The sequence below is a fragment of the Dermacentor andersoni genome, chromosome 9, assembly GCF_023375885.2.
Source record: "Dermacentor andersoni chromosome 9, qqDerAnde1_hic_scaffold, whole genome shotgun sequence".
NCBI lineage: Eukaryota > Metazoa > Arthropoda > Arachnida > Ixodida > Ixodidae > Dermacentor > Dermacentor andersoni.
The window spans coordinates 33,037,012-33,060,000 of record NC_092822.1 but is presented as its reverse complement, the minus strand read 5'-3'; the positions used below and the strand labels follow the sequence as shown (position 1 = coordinate 33,060,000).

At 44.4% G+C, this 22,989-nt stretch overlaps 1 long non-coding RNA gene across 7 annotated transcripts in view; it reads right to left on the bottom strand.

Moving 5' to 3' along the window:
- The window catches only part of LOC129383818 (uncharacterized), a 514,476-nt gene that overhangs the window by 214,855 nt on the left and 276,632 nt on the right, over positions 1-22,989 (bottom strand). For all 7 annotated transcript variants that reach the window (XR_011890290.1, XR_011890289.1, XR_011890292.1 and 4 more), the window contains one exon: positions 9,169-9,256. This is a non-coding gene — a long non-coding RNA (uncharacterized lncRNA). The remainder of the gene's footprint in view (positions 1-9,168; positions 9,257-22,989) is intronic.

The window sequence follows — 22,989 nt, the reverse complement described above, 5'->3', positions numbered from 1 at the left end:
CTCTTTTCTCTCTTTCTCACCTTCTCTCTTTCTCTCTCTCTTTCTTCCTTTGTCTCTCTTTCTTTCTCTTTCTTTCTCTCTCTTTCCCTCTCTCTTTCATTCTCTGTCTCTTTCTTTCTCTCTTTCTTTCTTTCTCTCCTTTTTTTCTTTCTTTCTCTCTCTCTCTCTTTCTCTCTCTATCTCTCTCTCTCATTCTTTCTCTCTCTCTTTCTCTCTCTCTTTCTCTCTTTCTTTCTCTCTTTCTTTCTGTCTCTCTTTCTCTCTATCTCTATCTCTCCCTTTCTCTCTCTCTCCTTCTCTCTCTCTCTCTTTCTTTCTCTCTTTCTCTCTGTCTCTCTTTCTTTCTTTCTCTCTCTCTTTCTCTATCTCTCTCTCTCTCTTTCTATCTCTCTTTCTTTCTCTCTTTCTCTTTCTTTCTCTTTCTCTCGCTCTCTCTTTCTCTCTCTCCTTCTTTCTCTCTCTCTTTCTCTCCCTTTCTTTCTCTCCCTCTCTCTCTATTTCTTTCTTTGTTTGTTTGTTATGCCCTCAGCACCTAAGACATTACGAAGGGGGGGGATAAAAACAGTTTTACTTCAAATATGCTTAACAAAACAGCGTCAACAACACAACCAAGTGCTAAAATTACGCAATATGGGCTAATCGCATGAACAAAGCTTGGATTACTGGAATCACTCGCTCACCACACTACGCTTCTGCACTGGAAAACACCGTGTTTCACCGTGTCGCTTGAATACAGTCGCCTCTTACTTGCCCCATTTCTCTAAGACATACTGGTGGGCTAGTTGGTTAGTCGTGATGGAATGCGGAACAGCGCCTTTCGGAACGACGCAACACAGAATGGACAAACACAGCGCTCGCGTGTTTGTTCATTCCGCGTTGCGCCGTTGTTTCGAAGTGCGCTGCCGCATTCCATCGTGCGATATTTCGCCTTCCAACTTCGGACTCTCCTGTTGTGAAACATCAGTGTGTCGCACTTACGAATGCTTATTCCTTCCTTACAGGTACTGTACACGTCGGTATAGAATTCTTCTGCTGCTTTCACGATATCATCGAAATTGATTATGATATTACCCTTCTTATCTTTCACTGCAAACATCTCGCCCTGTCCTATGCCAATTTTTCGTTGCTTTCATGCTGCGGCCATTTTTTGCTGCTTTGTCAAAATTTCCGACGTTTTAATTTCGAATATCTCTTACTTCTTTCTCGATTATCAGCTTTGACAGTTCAGCGAGTTCTATCTGATGTTTTCAGTTACACACTTTGATGCTTTGTCATTTCTTTATTGGGTCATTTGTTACTCTGGCAACCTCTCTATATGGATTTCATTTATAATGAAAAACCGTTTGATTCAATAGAGATACCAGCAGTCATGGAGGCATCGCGTAATGAAGGAGTACAGGAGGCATACCTGAATGTCTCGGGAAATATGGCGAATATCTTAGTAACCTTCGGTTTGCAGATGACATTGCCATGCTCAGAAACACTGGGAATAAATTGCAACCAATGACTGAAGTGGACCTTGACAGAGAAAGCGTAAGAGAAGAGTTAAGAATATCATTCAGAAGACAGAGGTAATTAATGTTCAATAGCTTGGCAAGGGAACAAAAATTCATGATTGCCAGGCCACCGTTAGTATCTGTGCAGGAGTACGTATATGTAGGTCAATTGCTCACAGGGTACACTCATCATGAGAAGGAAATTTACAGACGAATAAAAATGGGTTCGACTGCATAGGGTAGATATTACCAAAACCTGACTGGAAGCTTGCCACTGAAGACAAAAATGAGTGCACAATCAATGCATTCTACCGATGCCAACTATGGGGCAGAAACTTGAAGGTTAACAAAGAAGCTCGAGAACAAGTTAAGGAACATGCAAAGAGCAATGGTAGATTTAGCGTTAAGGTACAGGAACAGAGTGGTGTGAGTCAGAGAGCAAACTGGTATAGCCGACATTATACTTGACATTAAAAAAAAAAAGGAGCTAGAGAGACCATGTAATGTGTAGGGCTGATAATCGGTCAACCATTAGAGTTACAGAATGGGTGCCAAGGGAAGTGTAGTGGAGGATGGCAGAAACTTATTTGCGGTGATCAAATTAGGAAACTTGCGGGTGCAAATTCGAATCAGCTAGCGAAAGGCAGGGGTCATTGGAGCTCGCTGAGGGGCCTTCGTCCGGCAGTGGACTGAAGACGCTGATGATGATAATGATGACGTTTCATTGTTAAATTAAATAGATGACAGCGCTGCAAGCAAATATTGCGGCTGTTACGAGGAGGTACACTAGCTTCGCTGCGTTCTCTATAGTTCGGCACGTTTTCTCGGTCGGTTCCACGCTGAACAAAGGGGACCTATCACGGAGACATTAATAGGCAAACTGGCATGTGACGCCTGTGCTAAAAGTTTCCAAGAGCGACTCTCTGGCACGAAAAAAGAAAGCGTGCGATATGACCTAATGGTTGGGGCATTGGGTTGCTGTTCTGGAAGACAGAGGTTCAATCTCGCAATCAGTCACGCATTTTTTATAGCAATATAGGGGGGACTTGACCCAATTTGTAGAAATCAAACAGAAACCTGTAGGTGTGTTGAGAGTGCGCCTGGGTTCCCCGGTGTGCACGAAATCGCAAGTTTGTGAGAGATACATTGGTATAGAAACGTCGCTTCGATAAATTTCATTGAGACGTCACCGTCACCACATTCTGAAATATGCTAGCGCATATTTAGCAATCTAGTTTCCGGCTTGGTCTTCTTTCATTTGTTACGTTTCCACATTTCGTCTTTCCCAAGCGTAGGGTATACACTTGCTACAATAGCTAACCCTATAACGCCTTGAATAACCTCTCGCGTGCCTTACCTTGCCATCGTCTGCTTCTCTCCTTTTTTTCTTTGCAAAAAAATGGCAGAAAAAAGAACACCTATACCTTATTCAACAGAAGGCAACAGTAAGAAAAGCGACAATTTGTGTGAACATGATACGACGTGAAAGCTTTCTCCTTTAAAAAAGGGATCAGGGGTCACTGTATACCAAGAAATTGTTATTCGGAGTTGTTGGAGCTTGGCGAGTGTACAAACAGCAGGAGGTTTACGATACCATGCTTTGTTTACATTATCGTGTTGGCAAAGGCTTAGTTACTTCAGGGCCGTTATTCAAATAACGGAGTAATTGGCAGCGCGAACTGAAACGGAGCCAAAGGCTAACCGGCTGCGACACAGTCATCCTACGTTACAAAACCTGGCTAGTTTGTCTCGGTGGTGAGGCAAACCTCTTTTCAAATATATTTAAGAGCTGCTCAAACGTTGACGGTTTAAACTTCGAATGAGAAGCTTCGTAGGCAGGCTCTGCTTTTTAAATTAATGTTTCGAAAGCAAACATTTGAGAGTAAGAAAGTGGAATTCAGCATTTCCGATTCCTCACCGTCTAGGGATGTGCGAATAGGGTCTTTCGAGACCTATCGAATGCGAATCGAATAGGGCCAGAAACGACTCGAACCGTATATCGAATACTTTCCGAATGCTTTTCGAATAATGAATAGTCGTTATCACAAACAACATAAAACAATCTTTACATTACAGTATTCTCAACGTTAGCAAGTATCTGTCATTGCATTGCATGTCATGAACCGTTGCTTAATAAAAGCACGAATGAAGCATTACGAGCAAAGTAGTTTCTCCTAATGCACAGGGCTCTTTCTAAGATGCTTGAGGGCATGTTAGATTTTGTTTGCGTTTTTAGAAATGTGTTTAGGAAATAGGTAGTTCAGGGCGAGAATTTCTAATAGCTGCTGCATATGGTATTTTTGTTCCATTTCTCGCCGAAAAGTTCGCGTTCCGTTCGGGAAGTCAGCACACCTCGATGGTGCCTGAGCAAACTTAACACGCCGAGTGATTTGTTTGTTTCACAACATAGCCCCTTCTTGCATGTGAGTTTTGTACTCAGCTGAATTCTTTCTTATACATAATCTGCAGACGACTAAACCGGGCCTTGCCGCCAGCGCTCATCTACTTTGACTGGCGCTGATCTGCTTTTAAGTATATCATGTGGCACCTCTCTCTAGTAATATAAAAAATACTGAAAAGTTAGTCAGTCTTTAGCTTTGTACGTTTCCAAGCAGCTCCCTTGGGGAACTTAAAATTGCACAAACTGCAGCGGGAATGGTAGTTCATCGGCGTATGCAACAGAATTGCATCGGCGGTACAGTACTAACACGCACTTTTATTAACCCGTGTGTTTGGTGACTTCGTTGGCTAGTGTACGCGTTTCCATCAATAAATTGGCGATTACTCTTCTTGAGACGACTTTGACCGCACTTATTCGGCGATGTCACATGTATTCATCGGCAGAAAAATCACAACGGCATATGCAGAGATTGTACCGTGCGGATTTGCTTGATATAAGTCTGCACTAACGACGGGTGCTTATTATTCAGGTACAGAAGCAGCATTGCGGCAAGGGTAGAAAAAAAAACAATCGAGAGATCGCATCACTCAACAAAATTTATCGGCTAGTAAACATGAGCACCACGTCATGTAAATGGTGTTCATGGTGTTTTTCGGCGGGATACACCTTGCACGTATGTGGACCATGTTGTCCCAATCACCGGTAACATCGTGTTCATACCCGCTCGCACAGAGGTCAGCTTATTCTCTACAGCTGTCACCGCAGAAGAAGCAGCCTGGCAGCCGAACAAAGGAGAAATCGCAGCCGCGAAGTTAAGCCATCCTTGCTGCAAAGGGTTGTCGTCTGCTACAGCTCCCGCATATACTGTTGGAAGCGTCCGCTAGGTGGCTTTCAGTGGCGCCTCTATTTTCAATTCTTCATCCCTGAGCAACATTTCCGGGATGAAGGATAAGTAACCCGCGCTATGCGCATATTGGCCAACTTCCTGGATCCTAATGACCACTCGGAAAAAAATGAACGACACGTTTGAACACGAACATTACTAAGACTTCAATGCGAGCTTGTTAGTACGCCGATATGGTATGACTATGTAGCGCGGGGCAAGGCATATGTGCACCCACGCATATACTGGGTCATTCTTCCGACGCAGTTGAGGATTAGTCCAATTCTTGGGTTTTACGTGCCATAACCCCGGTCCAGTTAAGAGCAACGCCGTAACAGGCGACTCCCGGTTATACATCGACAAACCGGGGTTCTTTGATTTGCTGCTAAATCTGCGTACAAGAGCGTTTTCCCCCTTCCTCTTCCATCAAAATGTGGCCGCGGTCGAACCCGCCACCTGTAGCTAAGCAGCGCACAACGCCACAGCCACTGAGCATAGCTCACGCATAACCAACCATGTCTTTTCTCCCCGCTGTGTTGCTTTTGTCCTTCCCAGTGTCGTAAGTAATGTCTTCAACACCACAGGACAGAGATGCCTTTCTCTAGCGCTATCTTCTATATGTTTCTTTTTATTAGTTCTATGTTCCCTGCGCTCCACGAAACATTGTTCTCTTCTGAACTCCCGCAACCAGTCGGGTCATTCCTTTGATGCCTTCTTTGTCCCGCTGTGTATGACGTCGGTGGTATGGGGGTTGCGTACTTTCAACCCTATCTTGGTTCACCACATAGTACGCCTCGTCTAGGAAGCGTCTTCTGATGGCCATTGTTCGAGAACACTGTTCTAGGCCGTGGGTCTACAGCTACAAGTTTGGAAAAAAAAAAGCAAGGACAGCCTTATTGGAAATTCCGCACTGCATAGAAGCAGACAGTTAACCTTAAGCTGCATGTCTGTCCAGTATATCTGCAGGGCCCTGTACGTTTACGGAGGCATCTTTTTATTTGCGTCTTACTCTTCTCATTTGTCAAGCGTCTTACTTTCATTTCCCATCCTCCCTCAGCCTAGACTGATACGAAACAGATTGTACCGCTTACTGAGTGATGAGTATTCAAGAATAATTAACATTGATGATTCGAGACAAAAGGATCGTCTTCGCTGAAATAAAACATCATAGAGGCCGACGTCACAATTTCTACATAATCGCCAATGCGATTGTCAAGTAAGAAAATGTAATTTTACTTCAAACTTCTCTGACCAGTTGCAAAACATAGTCTCAAGATGTGAGGGAAATGCATTGATGTTTTTATCAACATTTTTTCGCACTGCATTTCTCCAGACTGAGGAAACCTGACAGCAGCAACAGCGATACATTCAGCTGCAGATATCCGGTACATAAATATATGTTTGAGATCGCAATCAACCATCACCACGGCAATTACTACTTTGGAGGCAGCACAGGATTTTTTATGTATACAGTTGAATGAATTTTCAATGGGCTCTGCAACTTCTACGTTTAAGATATTCTACTTAAAGCAACACCTTAAAAATTCGTTACCTATTTCTTTATAATAAATAATCTAAACTCACAGTAAATACAATGTATCTGGTTGTTCAAGCGGATAGCGAACGTTGATTCCATTCTTGTATCACGCGCGCGGATTACTTAAGCTTTGGTACGAGTTAACTCAAACAACTTGCACTATATGCGAACTTTCACCCGTAAACACTTGGCTACATACGCCTCTGCTCATTTATTTCGAAAACACACAGACAAACAGAGAGCGGGGCTATAAGGAAGGCAGGGATGTTAACCAGTCTAGAGTCTGGCCGGCTACCCTATGCTGAGGGAAGGCAGAAGGGGAAGAGAGAGAAGGGAGAGAGAGACAGGGTATAGAGACGTACAGGCAGGAAAAAGTAAACGACCATACGGGATCACGTAGAGACTGCTAGATCTGATCGTACTCTTAAGTGAGGACTTGGTGAGAACGAACCCGCCGGCTTTGGTGTTAACGCTACAAACTAAATAGTCGACAAGTGTTCGACATAAGTCCTGACAGGAGTTCTTTCTTACTTGTAAACATTCCTTTCGCGATGATCAGCGCATGTCAGAGCGCTTTTCCTATTTCTTTAAGCTGATTATGCACGAATAAAATTCTATTTTCTGACAATTATTGAAAGTTCTAACGAACTTTCAGAAACCTCTGGAGCACCTCAAAGGTAGTGTGCTAGGATCTTTACTATTTCTGATGTATATAAACGACATCGCTAGCGATTTTCTCACCATATTCTAGTTGGGCTATTTCCTGACGACGTTGTGTTGTTTAACGAGGTTACTTGCCACGACCATCAATCAATGCTTAATTCTGACCTTCAAAACATTATTTCCTGGTGCAGTCAGTCGGTAGGGTATGGAATGGAAAAGGGAAAAAACTCTTTACGTGTCCATAACACGAGAAAACAATAAAATATCGTTTGTCTATAAACTCGGCTCTGAACCGTGGACCAAAGTCAGCTAATATAAATGCCTTGGAATCACAATTAGCAGTGAGCTCAGCTGCAATATCCAGATTTCTAACGTGTGTAACTCATCGTTCGGGAAACTTCGTCTACTCAGACAGAAACTACAGCACACTCCCTCTGGTACTAACTTACTGGCTTACACTTCATTCATCCGACGAAAACTAGAACATGCATGTATTTTTTAGATCCCTATAAGGAAACTAACATTACGCTTTAGAAATGACTCAACGTAAAGATATGAGGCTCATTTCTTTCTGAATATAGACTAAGTAACTCTCCTACTAGCCTTATGAATAAACATAATGTTCACAGGCTACAGCTACGCAAAAAAATACAAGGACTGAAATTTCTTTTTTTTATTATTAAAAACAACTTTTTATCCCTCCACCCACGGGCTTACGTTAAGCGACATAAAGCGCGTCGGACACGGCATAGTCGCGCAGATTCTTTAACAACTTATAACACCCGACCTAACCTCTATAAGCTTTGCATTTTTCCCGCGACTATAATAGATTGGAAAGGCCTGCCATTATCGCAGTCGATAAGCACTGATTCCATTGGAAGCATGTGTCCTTAACGTTAACGGTATTGCTACTGTGGCAAATGTTTTTATTGCTTTCTTCTATTTTTCTTAGACGTGAAGTTTGTTTAATACATTCCACACATTCCTTATTTATTATCGTCAGTGATCTGCAACGTTCGCTCATTTGTCAACTTAACTCTGGTACTTGTTGCCTTTTTTCGTGAGAGAGTGGTCGCAAATGCTTACATGTGCCTATCGCCTTTAGTCTGACCCCTTGAGCTGCTCCTGATGCTGTTCTAACGTATGTGAAGTTTTATTGCTTCAGTGTATGTTCAATTAATCTTATTTAGTCATCGCTTTGGTTTCTTCTGATCACTGCATAAGTTGCATTACTTTTGTGCTCGTTCTTTATTATGTGTATGTATATACGTATAAATATTATTGTATTCTACCCCACCCACTTGAGCCCCCATTTGGGTCTGCAGTATTGCATAAACAAAAAAGTTATCACTTACGTCCAAGCGGCGAAGCATCGATTGCGGTAGTAAATTAGTGGATGGCCATACGGTGTAAGGACAGTAGCTTTAAGGACAGTAGCTGTAAACATAGCCATACTAACTTCACAAGCATGGCGTCACGCACGCACACGCAAACATGAGCCCATCTCACTGAACGACTGCGGAAACTCTGTCAAAACGCTGGAGCCAGTACGCGCGGCAGCAGCAGCGAGCGAATAGACCTTCGTGCTGCCTCTCACATTAACGCGAACTAAGTTGCGAAAACATAGCGCGCGGCGAACTCTGTACCGGTCGCAGACGGCTTTCAAGATACAGCGGCCCGGGTGTGCGCGCGCGGCAGCTCGGGCAGCCAAAAGTAGAACGCCGCCCCTCTCCTCCCCACCCTCCTCCTTGAGCTTACTGCGCAACGGAAGACGGCGCGCTTCCTCCCCACTTTCCTCCGTTACGCGCGCGAAATTGAGCCACGATCGCCGTCTCACCCTCTCACGCTTTCGCTCGCACCTACAGCGCATTTTTTACAGCCCTTGAATATTTTACGGAACCTAACGCCGACGGCAGACATGTACCTGGAGTGTCCATATAGCTGCTATCGCAATAAAATAAATACATGAATAACATGGCGCTGTCTTCACTAGCCACCTGTTTCAGTCGTTACACTTTCCCGTACTAGCCGTGGACAATGAGGTGTTATTCCGGGCTTCGCTTGTGAAGCAAGCTGCGTAGGCGTAAATGAAACCGTATCGCGAACACAGAGCATGCGAAGGAAAAAGAAACCACAAAGACACACGTCATAGCTGGTACTAATGACTTCTCTATGCGACGGAACTTACGTTCCCGCTGGCTTCAAAGTACGACAGCTTGCCGAGAGGAAACAGCTGCAGTCACCGCATGACATTAGGGACCATGAGAAGTAGCAGGCTGTGAGTAACATGAGAAAACAGACCGGAGAATTTTGAATGACCAGGTAGATGGAACTCATTTTTTATTAACTGATACACTTCACGCCATAATTTTAAGTGCAGCCTATTTAAGCGAAATACAATATAGATTGAGAGGGTAGGAGCCCAAGCGATAAAGAGGGTACAATAAATAAGAGGGCAGACTAAACAAGCGTGTTTCACAGTTTTCAGACTCGGAGCTAGGACGCTGCACGTGGCCTGTCATTTAGCCGCTTAAAATTATATTGCATATTTTTTTTTTTTACAAGTCAGTTACTTCATACAACTAAATCATGTGTTCTGCAAGTGACGCAACGTTAAGTTCCGACTGCGACGACTAAGGAGTGTGTAGTTGTTGGTTAACATTTGTTGAATGAACTGTCGAATGTTTCTTTTGTGACGGGCGAAATTACGTAAAATCTTAATGAATGGCTCAACAAATGCGGCGTCATCAGATAGGTTAGTTAGGTTAGGGGACAATGCAAGGTTTCCAACCTCCGCCTTCGAGCCTGCGGATCATTACCATTTTCACGGGGCCATCAAAAGATTAATAGCGATGGGAAAGCTTTAAGCAACTATAGCTTCCATCATTCTTGTTTTTCTGAGGGGACTCAATGAACTTTGCTTTTTGCCGATTCAACTTTCTACTATTTTGAACATGTCTCGACTGCGAAAGGAAACACATCTTCAGTGATGGGGCAGTTTGCTTAGCTTCAAAAATAAATGCCTGGATTTTATGCTTTGCTTTGCAGAAGCTCCGACCTTAGAACTCGTAGATAAAAGCTCGCGGTAAGATGCTTCTGCAGCATTGCCGTAATTTAAATAATTCACAACTGGCAAGAGCGGCCCGTAACGCCACTTATCGCGAGTAAGGTAATCTCCTGCACTTTCTGCAACGCTGGCTCCTCATGCCTGTTATATCGCGCAGTCTCAGTCTTAATCGTATCGTCTTGCTTGGGAATTGTTGCCCTGTGTTATCCCGATTTCGCGAAAGTAAATTCTGAAGCACCTCCTCTGATAAATAAATTTTAAAAAGTGAATGTATTCCTGCATTCACAAATGTGGCTGCGTCGTCCAGTTCATTGCCCATCCCACAAGAACCTTGCACGAAACTTCTTGACACACCTGCCGCAGATTATTCTGGCAGCGGTAGAACAATTAGCGTTGATATATCATTTCCTAACCTTGTTCAATGCCGGTCCTAACTTTCCACTATATCTCGTATGTAGTGGATATTTTGCTTCCTTCCCCAGTGGAAACATAAAGGCTTCTAGTACAGCAACCTGCGTTAAATATTGTTTCACAGTGTTCAAACAAAGAGCGCGAAGAATGAGGCGGAATGAAGTTTGTTATCTCTTAAAACAGATGCAAGTTTTCGCTTGCTGCGGCAGCAAATAGAACGCTTGTGCTAACGTAATTGAGTACACGGCAAGCTGTTTGCCTCGCGCGAACGGTAATTTTGTTAGATTTCAACGACGTTACTCTTCTGCGTCTATGCAACTCCGATAATTAGAAGCCGGCGTTTCAGGTGCGTTACCCCGCAAGGTAACTATGTTTTCATTGCTTGAAGAAGCCCAATGAAATACTCTGGCGGCTCCATCTGCTAGCTCTTTATTTATGAGTGTTGCTTACAGGCAACATACCAGAAAGAAAAGAACCTTTTTTTCTTGCTAAGTTTCAGTATTAAGCACAAAGGTTCTAGTTAAATGTCTTCGGCAAACATTGAAAAAGAAGAAACAAGCGTCATTTGTTGCTTGAGAGTCGGAACTGAGGGCAAGGAAGAAGTTAGCAAGGCGGCTGGCTTTTTTTTGAAAGCATGCGCAGAAGAGACAGACCCTTGCAAGATCTCCGCGGAGCTGAAGTGGTGTCACACACGTAGTGTAAAGCAAATAAAATGTACGCCTATGTTTCACATATGAGGAGACCTGTCTGTACTAATTCCAGAAGGAGCCATAGCGGGCTTGGGGCCACTTGCACCTATAAAACAAAGATTACTTTGCCACTCCTCCCGACTTTCCGGGCGCTGCTGTGGTCTTGCTGGCGCGCCGCTGAGTTTCTCGCAGCACCCTTAAATGGCACTCGCCCCCTGGTCTCACTATTTTGCTATTTCTTTCACTGTCTTGCCATTTGAGGCTCGAGCTGGTTGCCTAAAGATGAAAACATACCGGAGCTATTATTCGGAAATAGATGAGGCGTCTGTATGAAGCAGCGAAAATCCGGAGACCACTCAGCACATCCTAATGGAATGCAAAGAGGTTCACTCAGCGAGAACCGTAGGTAACGTACAGCATCCAGAATCGCTTGGGTTTGAAGGGGACGGAAGCATCAACCGGTCAGCAGGCGAGATAAACAAGAGATGTTTAGAGTATTGGTGGAAAAAAGGCAGGGAAGAGATTGATACGACCGGATATGTGACAGTCACAGCTAGCAGTACAAAGTAGATTTCGAACGAAAAAAAAAATGATTAAGGAGATGTATACAAAAACGCTAGATAAAAACATGTATAGTATAGCTGATACAATCAAGCAGGCTAGGAGGCTATTTTCCACCGTCCCGTTTCAAAGGAGATGCCATTAAAATAATCATAATCATGAGTCGCGTGCCTCTGGGTATCTTGCAACACCATGAGGAACGTATCGCCTACGCAAATCCCGGCAGGCGCCGCCGTAGCACCGTTTCACAGTTTCCGCGTATCGCACTTGCTGCGCCTGCTTTCCTATGCAACAAAACATGCAGGTGCGGGTCTGTGGAGGTCGCGTGCGGCGCTGTAATAGCGTAAACATTACAATCGCCATTAGCCTGAAGAGAGCGCTTGGAGCTGGCGTCTCAACAACGTGCTGGCCACGTATGCAGAATGAGCACGTAAATATGCACCAGCGAAATGGCTCCAAAATGTGCTTCCAGCATCGAGGACAACCAGGCCCGAAAGAAGCGTCTTGCGGAACAGCAGCGTCTTCGCTACGCAGGGAAACGTGGTGCAGGACCGTGAATGTGCGCATACTAATACGCACATGCAATCATAATTATTTCAATAACGGGCAGCCCCGCAATTCAAATAAAGCTTAACACTTCTGCCACGATCCCATGTGTCATGTGAAGCAATGATAACGGTCAACGCTTTCAGAGTTTATGAACAATAACGCACAACAACGCCTCAAGCAAGCACGCCTCCCGGTGTGCTCTGTGGACTACGCAGACAAACGGCAGTTGTGCCGGCTAGGTAACGTTTAACGTCAGCTCACCACCATCATATTAGACTAAATGCGGAAGGAGTCACACATTCGCCGCCACCATCACCGCTACTTATCGTTAATCAACGCAAACAGCATAAAAAGTTTCAAGCTTCGCTTACATCGATTACTACAGTGCGCGGGATCCGTATATCTTTTTTTTCTGCCTTGTGTTTTATCCCTATCGCTGAAAAATTTTCCGCTAAATATTTCTTCTTTCTTTGATTACGCTTACTCCTAAGATATTTCGCACGTATTTTTTTGGAAATTAGAAATATTTTAGGGTGTTTATACGGGTATCGCGAAGTGAGAAAAATTACATCATGTGCAGGCATGTGCGCTAGCACACGTCGCGTTTCTCTGAATAACAGGACTTTTCGAAACAATCGATTTTTAGATTTCGAGAGTGTCTACGTTTCCGTGGTTGCTGCCTTATTCAAGTGGCTATCGCACTCTTCCCGAGCATGATGTCTTGCGTCCAAATATGGACCATGATGGTCGTATTCATGGTGGAAAAAAAATCTCCGGGCAAGCTAAGATGCCTCAGAGAGGCTGGCCAGCTCTTCGATAGGGGTACACGTTTTTGTCGATGTAGGCCCGCTAAAGAACGGTGTAATAGTTTTAAGTAGGCAGGACGGTGAAGCTGCGTGATGTCGCTGTTAATCGCGGTTGTCACTTCGTGTAACTCCCCCGACAGTATCAAACTAAGACGCCAAGAACGACGAGCCCACCTGCAGGCAAAAAAGGTGTCTATCAAAACGTCGGCATTTGTTTCAGAGGCGCTTTAACCTTTTTCGGCAAATTTTCATTAAAATATTTGTTTGCGTTTGTGGGCGCTCACCATCTAGGTGTGTATGTATAGGAACCAAACGCAAAACAATACTTTCGTGCACACACTTAGGCGTATAAGCTTTTCACGAGGAACGTTAGCCATCTCCACCGCTGTTTTTTTTTTGTTATTCTTAGGCTGCTTCTTTCAGAATGCTGAAGCTTTCTGTATTTTCCGCCTGCTCACTTCATCCCTTAGTTATCAGCAGGGTATTGCAGCGTTCCACTACGTCAGCTCTTCGTGTCCGATTTTGTTCACACGCAGTCACGTCTAACTTGCACGCATTTTTCCAACCATTACAGAGCTTCACAAGAAAATTCGTAAGGAACCGCATACGCAGTTTTCTTCTGTTACTGGCTTTCAGGTGCCATCGTAAAACGCTAAGAAACTGTGTTTCAGCACTTCTTCCGTCAAAAAATTATTCCCGAGCCTTCGCAAGAAGACACGGAGAAAAAAAAAACACGAAGACCTTTGAAGATAGCGGTAACCCATTAGTGTCCAAATACATTTTCTCAACGCTCCGCAAACTATTCTGCATAGACGTGAGTGTGTGTGGTAAATGCAAAGTAAACAGAAAATTACACGTAAGTAAAAGTATACTTAAATGGCTGTACTTTGGACCCGAAACTCCTAGGAGCAGATAGCAGTCTATTCGCAAATTTTACAATGAGCACAAGGAAATGAAATAAACTCTAAAACAAAACCCAAGCTGACAAGGCAGTTTTTCGTGCTTTACCTGTGCAGTTTATTTCTTTACCCATATCGAACGAACTCGCCTAATATCCTGTCTTGTGAGCCGGCTTAAGCATAACCTTAAGAACGCTTTTTTTTTCTTTTACAGATAAGTCCGAGAAAAGATGTTGACGATGATGATAATGAAGATTACTTCAAAAATGACAACATATTACTGCAGGAAATAACAAGCACAGTATGTTACAATAATGCTGTCGGGCTTCATTGAACAAAACCAAACATATATTTACGTAAAACTTGCATGTATCAGACGTTTATGCCGCGGGCAAACATTAGAATTATAAAACGGTATCAGACAATGTGATAACAATGCATAAACTAGAAGACAAAAATTTCCTAAACAACAATAATATTTAAACTAAAAAGAAAATTGAGGCAGGAAGTATGTCACAGATTTCAAGAAAACTAAATTTTTTGCGGGGGGAGCAGCTGTTTCGTGTTTGAAATTTGTGACTCACGCACGGAGAGGTATATGGTGGAAGTACAGTAGATAATTAAGTGGAGGAGCATTACCAAGGTAATGTTTCTTTCATTGTTTTCTTTTGGACCGCGCTAATCATAGACGTCTCGACAAGAGGAAACTAGTCGTGATAGCAAGGCTCACGTTTTATCTTCTTCTTATTGCTGCTATGTTTTAAATCGTTCCTTGAATTCTATTCGCAAAAACAGCCTGTCTTTTTTTTTTCGATTTGTTCCTCAAGGATACCTGTCACGACTTCAACATTGTGTTTCTAGCAAGTCTTTGCTTGCATATATATTCAAGTCAGAAGGCGTTTGGAGGGCGCTGCATACTCGAAATCCGGAACGAGCGAGGGTTGAATTATAACTCAACCAACTGCGCGCTTGCCTTTCTATACTTGAAGGTCGCTCAAGGAGCGGCAAAACGGAAGAAGGTAGGCAGAAGAAGAGTCGAAGGAATGCATCCATCTTAGGCCAAAAAAAAAAGAGAACAGGAGACGATATGCATCCTACATAAAATTGTAAGCCAGGATCAAATATATTGCTCACTTTCAATGTCACGTATACCGGATGTAGCACACAGGCTTTCTTGTGCGCGAATGAATGAGGCGAACTTCCCGAACCATCGGCGTTCGCTTCGTTTTGTTTTCCTTTTTTTTTTGTGTGATGTCGGAATTTTTCGAGATTCGGAAAGCACAGAAACCCATCACCCAGTTTTCTACGTGACTCGTTGCAGTTTGTACTTTTTGCCTATATTGCATGCCTTGGGGGCATCTCGGCTCACGTTTTCCGTCCTCGAAGGATACGTTTCTTCGGCTCTTGCTCTGTCTACCTCCATCCGCTTTGTCTGTCCTTGAGAAATCTTTATGTCTTAGTATAAGGGGACGAGTGACATTTTTCAGCAGCTCAAGAATAGACACCGACGAGATTCAAATTAATCAGAAATTAAACCAATAATATTTGAAAAAGTTCACTCGCACAAGTATTACGCACATGTAATCCGTCACTTTCGACTGGCGCCTTTTCAAGAAGCTTGCAAATATTGATCGCGACGGTGATCTATAAGATCTAGCTGTCAAAAAAGCACATTGAATAATCATCGTTCAGTGTCAGTGTTGCGAATTTCCTCAAAAAGAACTAGAAAAGCTAGTAACAGACACGCTCGTATAGAAATATTCTGTAGAAAATACAAGCTCGTAACTGACTGTCAGTATGACTTTATGAAAGAGCGAAATACTGGGATTTGCCTACTTGTTCAAAAAGGAGGTAATCCAGGGAAATCTTCAAAATACAATCATTGCATTAAGTATCTTTTAATACTTGGCATAGTTAGTTTTAAACATAACCGATTTAAATTAACGAGTTATCCGGTTAAGCTTAGTAGATAAAATAGGACACTACAGTTATCGCGGGCCGGCTCCAAAAATGATGCCAAGTTGTTTCAATTCCCTTTCCCAGAATGTTGAACTAAAGAAACATAAATACATACTCAGGCTCCTAGAATGCGAAGTTTCCGAAGTAAGTATAATGGGACCAATGCGTTTTCTTTTCTACATAGCTGCCGTCATAAAAACGTACGATAATTTCAGGTATCTGGCAGGTGCAGATCTCTTCTGTTGTTGCTTATTGATGGAAAGAACATGGATGAAATAACACCTAAAGCTACCGCCATCTCTCATAACTTGGAGCAGTATAGAAAAAAAGCAGCTAATTTCAATAAATAAAGAACAATAATTATCTTTCGAACACACGAAAATATTGAAAAAATAGCCAGAAGCATTGCAATACGTCCTTACCAAATCATTGTTGACAAACTAGTAATTGTAGTTAGAGTCACTTTCTATGAAAATATGTCGCGAAACAACCATATTGAAAACTTACTAACGAAGTTAAGCAAAGCTGTCGGTGTAGTAAATGGTTGGTCGCCACATAATCCCAATTAGTGTAAAAAAGATTAACATTACGATGTATTTATTTCCCATTCGTATTATTCCACATTTATGTGGGGTGAAACTACGCCGACAAGCCTACACAAGCTTACATTAATGAGGGAAAAGGCACTACGCTCGCTTGAGAACGCCTACGTCAGAGAACACACCGATTCACTTTTCCGCAAACAACTTTAAAAGCTGACAGCATTTACATAAAAAAAGCATTCTTAAAAATTTATAATAACACTGCATAAGGCAAAATTGTAATGTATTTAGATTTAGCAAACCTAGATAGAAATATTGCTTGTTATTCTTTTAGGTACCAGCCGCTTTACCAAATTCTTTTCTCCCGTATTCATTAGAGAAGAGAGACCGTACGACTAACAATGCCATCTGTACTGAATTAATATGACGAACGCGATGTATACGTACTTACAGTAATAAATAAATACATATTTTAACAGCGCTAGCCTTGACTGCAAAAAAGAACCGGCTTATTTGTTTGTTTTTTGCCAATATGCATGTTTGCGTAAACTTAAGTTGAACATATAGTACCGAGCTTTCACCTCAGTATTATATTTAGGTCGCTTTTTCATTATCGGTTTCGCACAGGATCGTATTGCAACTTATATGCTTATGTGTAAACATGACCGTGTGTGCATTTTATTCTTATATTGTACTTATACATGGCGTCCATATGTAGTGGCATACCTTTCCTTTTTTTTTTGTTGAACAGAAATATAGTTACTCCAAGGTGAATCGATGTGAAGGGTTACCCTGGATACTGAAATTGTAAAAGAACATGCGTGAATTTTTGTATGAATGCGACTTCCACAACGAAGTCAAACCAAATAGCCCGCCTTTCAGTCTTATTGCGACTGTACGGCTGGCAAAAGCTCGAGAAAGCTTAGATAGAGCAGCGTTCTTGATTAATTAATTAATTAGTTCATGCACTCATTCATTCATTGTCACACTGAAACATTGCTAAGTCTGAATTTTATACGTTTAGTTTGGATAACAATAATAGGTAGAGCCAGTCAAATAAATCAAACGAAGACGGCGGCGAACTTAATCTTGTCAAATTTGCATTTGTTTCTTTTCTGTGAGATTCGAAATAATTATTTTCCCATAGTTTTTTTTGTTTGATGATCGGATTTAGCATTTGCACATCGTTCACTTCACCGTGAGTCCTGGAAGTTTATTTGTGGCCTAAAGGCAACGCACCCCCTCAAGCTATCAGTGCACCTTAACGTTTAAGTCAATACGTAACATTTTCGTAAGTACCACGCACACTTTGCGTTCGATAGTGACGACATGCCCTAGCCAATCGTAATTGTCTAAAATAAAATAAAGTGAGGCGTAAAATTACACGACCACCGAAAGGTTTACTTAAATAGACGTCGATCTTGTAGAAACCAAGGATATCTAATTGCGACGCTGGGTAGGTGTAACAGTAGGTGTAACGTAACCCCTGGTAACGAAAAGTGTGTGTTGCCCCTGCGAAATCTAAAACGTCGATGTCAGCCCCGTACCTAACAAAAAATAACCGAAACTGAGCTGTGTAACACGGTGGGTGGATAACATCATCGCCCTTCCTCGTGGAAACTCCTCAAACATCAGCTTGATAATACCACCACCCACACCACCCAACAGGATCGGCTGCAGAAGCTCCTTTATACGGAGACCCTTAAGCAAGGTCCACAACTGGTGCTTGACTACCTCTGCACCAGATATATCTCCAGGGGACAAGTCAGTTTACACAGCAATTACATCGGTAGCCCCAACCCTACACTAGACGCCGATTTCAGCGTATCTGAAATACATGCTGCTCTACGCAAGCTTAACGGTCGTTCTGCTCCAAGGCCAGACGGGGTCACTAACAAAAGCCTTCGCAATCTCGATGACGAGTCCGTGTCCCATCTGACTGACTACATCAACGATTGCTGGCGCAGTGGTGCCTTTCCAGCTGCCTGGAAGACTGCCAAAGTTATCCTAATCCCAAAGCCTGGCTAACCATCTAGCCTCAATAACTTAAGGCCCATCTCCCTCACTTCATACGTAGGCAAGGTGATGGAACACGCCTTCTTAGCACGCATCAACAGTCACCTCGAGGACAACTCTGTCTATCCCCACACCATCATTGGATTTCGCCCTCACCTTTCTACTCAAGACGCTATGTTGCAGCTCAAACATCAAGTGCTAAACGATCGTTCCCGTAATATGAAAGCCATCCTCGGACTCGACCTCACTCAAGCCTTTGATAACATTTCTCATGCAGCTATCCTTGACCAGGTCTCCAACCTCCACCTGGGAGAGCGAGCCTACAACATTACATTACATTATGGGGTTTTACGTGCCAAAACCACTTTCTGATTATGAGGCACGCCGTAGTGGAAGACTCCGGAAATTTCGACCACCTGGGGTTCTTTAACGTGCACCTAAATCCAAGTACACGGGTGTTTTCGCATTTCGCCCCCATCGAAATGCGGCCGCCGAGGCCCGCGAGCCTACAATTACATCCGTGACTTTCTCTCCAATCGCACGGCTACCCTCTCGGCCGGGGATTTACGATCAGACCAACTTCCCCTTGGCAGCAAAGGCACGCCGCAAGGCTCAGTTATCTCTCCCATGCTCTTTAACTTAGTCATGATTGGCCTTGCCGAGCAACTACAGCAAGTCGACAATATCAACCATACCATCTACGCCGACGACATCACCATCTGGTCTTACCGAGGCAGTGATGGTCAAGTGGAATCAGCCCTCCAAACGGCGATTGACACAGTTGAAGCCTATCTCCAAGGGACCGGGCTGCGCTGTTCGCCGGCTAAATCGGAGCTTCTGCTATACAAGCCCATTCAGCGGGGACGCCCTCCCAAACACCAATCTGATCACCGACCCTGTGACGCCATCACCCTACGCCTTCAAGATGGCAGTCCTATCCCACACGTCTCACCATCTCTACCAACGGCTCCAACGCCTTGGCTCTCAACAAGATCTGTGCCCAATCTCAAAGCACCCTACGACTTCTTAAACGTATATCTAACCGACGAGGGGGACTCAAAGAAGAAAGCCTTCTCCGACTCGTTCAATCCTTTGTCATATGCCACATTACCTACGTTGCTGCGTACCTCAACTGGTACCGGGCTGAGCAAAACAAGCTCGACACCTTCATACGGGGGATCTACAAGCAAGCACTTGGTCTACCGCATTGTACCAGCACTGAACTCTTCAACCAACTGGGAGTTCACAACAACCTTTCCGAACTCATTGAAGCCCAACAACGCTCTCAGCTTGAACGGCTCACCCTTACTGAAACGGGGCGCTTTATTCTGTCCGCGCTTGGCTTCACCTACCATCAGCAACAGGGCCCCAAACAACCGATCCCGACCGACATCCGTAGCTGGATCTACATAGACCCTATCCCTAGAAACATGCACCCTGAATATAACAGGGCCCGGCGCCAAGCTCGGGCCGGAGCGATCATAAAAGCCCTTGCCCACGTACCTGGCGTCACATTTGTTGATGCAGCCCAATACTCCCTTGGCACACGATTTGTGGCCGTCGCCACACGCGATGGAGTCCTACACCACGCCTGTAGCGTCACTGCCCCCACTGCCGAGACGGCTCAAGAAGTGGCCATCGCCCTGGCCACTTTAGATCCCACCTGTCACACCATAGTGTGTGACTCTCGTTCAGCCGTTACTAACTTCAGCAAAGGCCGTATTTCTCCCCAAGCTCTTCGCATCCTCTGCCAGGCACCACACTCTAAAGACAGCATAATCTCCCTAACATGGATCCCGGCCCATGCGGGCCCTGTCCACCCACACCTCCGCAATCTCAACGAGGTCACCCACTCCATTGCGCGAGGCCTAGTCAACCGCGCCGGAGTCACTGGAGATGAGTTGGACACCAGGGACAATCTGACAGCTTATAACGATCTCGTTAAGGCCTTTTACCTCAGTCGCCGAACCTTCCCCCCACCTCACCCAAAGTTCAGCCGGGCGCAGGCTACAACCCTGCGTCTACTACAAACAAACACGTACCCTTCACCCGCCCGCCTCCACCTTATATTTCCAGACGTCTACACTACCCCCAACTGCCGGTGCTGTGGAATTCACACGGCTACGCTTCCGCATATGCTATGGGAGTGCCCAGCACAGTACGCACAGACTAACACCACGACTCTCTCGTCGAGGTTGCATGAGGCTCTGCGGAGCTCCGCCCTCGACGACCAAACCTGGGCGACCCAGCACGCCCGCGAGGCGGCGGCGAGGCAAGCCCTCGACGTCCCTTCGAGGGAGGCTTAGGCCCGGCCATCATAAAGTGCTGGTTCTACAATAAAAGTTTATTCCTCCTCCTCCAAGCCTGCGCGAATTCTGCTGTTATTTTACTATAAGGATTCAAGCAGTTACTTACTAAACTGTGAAATCATGCAAACGCGGGCCTTTATAAAGACTACCATGTTTATAGATCAAGAAAAAGAACACTAGTGCTTAAACCGGTACGATATATGTTGTGGCCGTCGTTTCGTGGTGTTAGCTTGAGCGAAGCGGTGCTCTTTAAAATATTAGCAATGTTGGCACCTCCTCAGCTGCCCTGATTTCTATGGACAGGGAGTCATTTGTGCGTGGAATCATTGTGACGAGTTCTTCGTGTCAATATTTTTCATCATGACTGCGTGCACAGCGAACTCGTCAGGCATAGGGTTTCAACGGTGCAGTTTAATGTCTCGAGCACGCATGGTTTGTCATGAGCATTGGGCTAGTGGCGGGCTCCGGATTTATTCTGACCACCTCAAGTTACTTAACGTTAAGCTAAAGACTAAACAATGGAGGATGATGTTAGCTACACCCCAGTACCCAAAGCAGGGGTTGATATGCATCAGGCAGCATGCTTGAAAGATATACGACAGAGAGTCCCAAGCTTAGTGTGAGTAAATGGGTGGGTACCCTTGAAATATCGAGGAGTGCTTTGTTGATCTAGACACGCAATTGCTCTGTTTAGTCGACGAATCTTGAACTTTGAGATATCTCCCAGGTGTCTGAAACTATAGCGTTCGTGTTTGTCTTTCTGGATCTTTAAGATAGCATGGATTCTAGTCAAATTAAATCAAGTCAAGTTTATTCCCTCCGCGAACGTTCGGGGAAATTGAAGGCTTGAAAAAAATAGAGTGGGCGTATCCAAGTGAGAAGCTTCAAGCGCCCGTTTAAATGAGAATGCTGAATTTGTTTAGAAAACTCGCGTATACAAAACGCCAACGATAATGACACGCACACGAATTCATAGCAGTAAAAAACACACAGTATATCTTCATACAATTTAATTAATAAACTCGAAATCTAAAGTGCGAGATCACGTGATGATTACAGTTTTCGCTTTCTTGAAGAGTGCCAATCTTATGTAACCAAAAATTTTTAAAATGCCTTTTTCTGCAGTTCTCGGTTGTCTCTGTATTGATTCCTAACTGATCCCAATTGGTACGAAGAATTCCTAAAAAGAATCGAGTAACCCCCAAGTATTAAGGCGCATCCAAAGCACCTCCAGTGCACGAGCCTCTTCGCATTCCATCACTGTGGGAGCGTGACCATCGGGGATCGAACCCGCCAACCTCGCAAGAGCAGCAGATCTGTCACTGCCACCTCGCCACTAAGGCGAGTCATGAAGAACGTTGATCATTCGCGCTTCGCAACAGTTGCAAGGCAACGCAAACTTTCCAAATTTTTTCTTTATTCTTCTTCAGCATACCCGGACTAGTTCTAAAATTTCTGCGATGTCGCACCGAATACTTTCATTTATGAACAGATGGAATTAAACTTCAGGCAGGGCATCTTCTCCCTGACTATAGCCAGATGCCCGCAACGGATCGAAAAATGGGGAGTTCATTTATAGCAATGACCGTATCGATCGATTTCGTCTGCGCGACCGTGCGAACTGCCACGGGGCTTCGATTGGCCGGGCGGACCACACGTGGCGCTCAAAGCAAGACTCAAAGGGGAGCGTTTATAATTCGAGTGGTTGCATCGGCCTTTGAGAAGCGTGTGCAAGCGATGCGATAATTTGTCAGAGAGCCGACTCTGCCGAGGAGCAGTCATTAAGTTTACTGCGATAGCAGTTATATGGATACTCCTCACGCATTTCTGCCGTCGCCGTCGCCGTGAGGTTCCGCATGTGGGAAAGCTTGTAAGGGTGAGCCGAATGCGGTTCAATCTTGCGTGCGCGCGCGAGGAACGCGGCTCGGATGCGTGCCCTCTCCGGTCGCGCGCGAGGCAGGGGAGTCATGCGAGGGAGGAGGGGTGTTCTTCTCCGGCGGCCGCTAGGCTGCCTCTTTGTCGTCCTAGCCCACCGCTCCGCATTCACACAAGAAGCAGAGACCCAAGAACAGCGCCTGTCTCTGTCTGTTTCTTTCTACGTCCTCGATGAGTCACGCTTACGCGTTCTGTCAGTGTTAATTTGGTTAGTAAGCGAACGTTTACAAGTTTACACGGCCGCTAAAACTGCTATCCTTACTTCA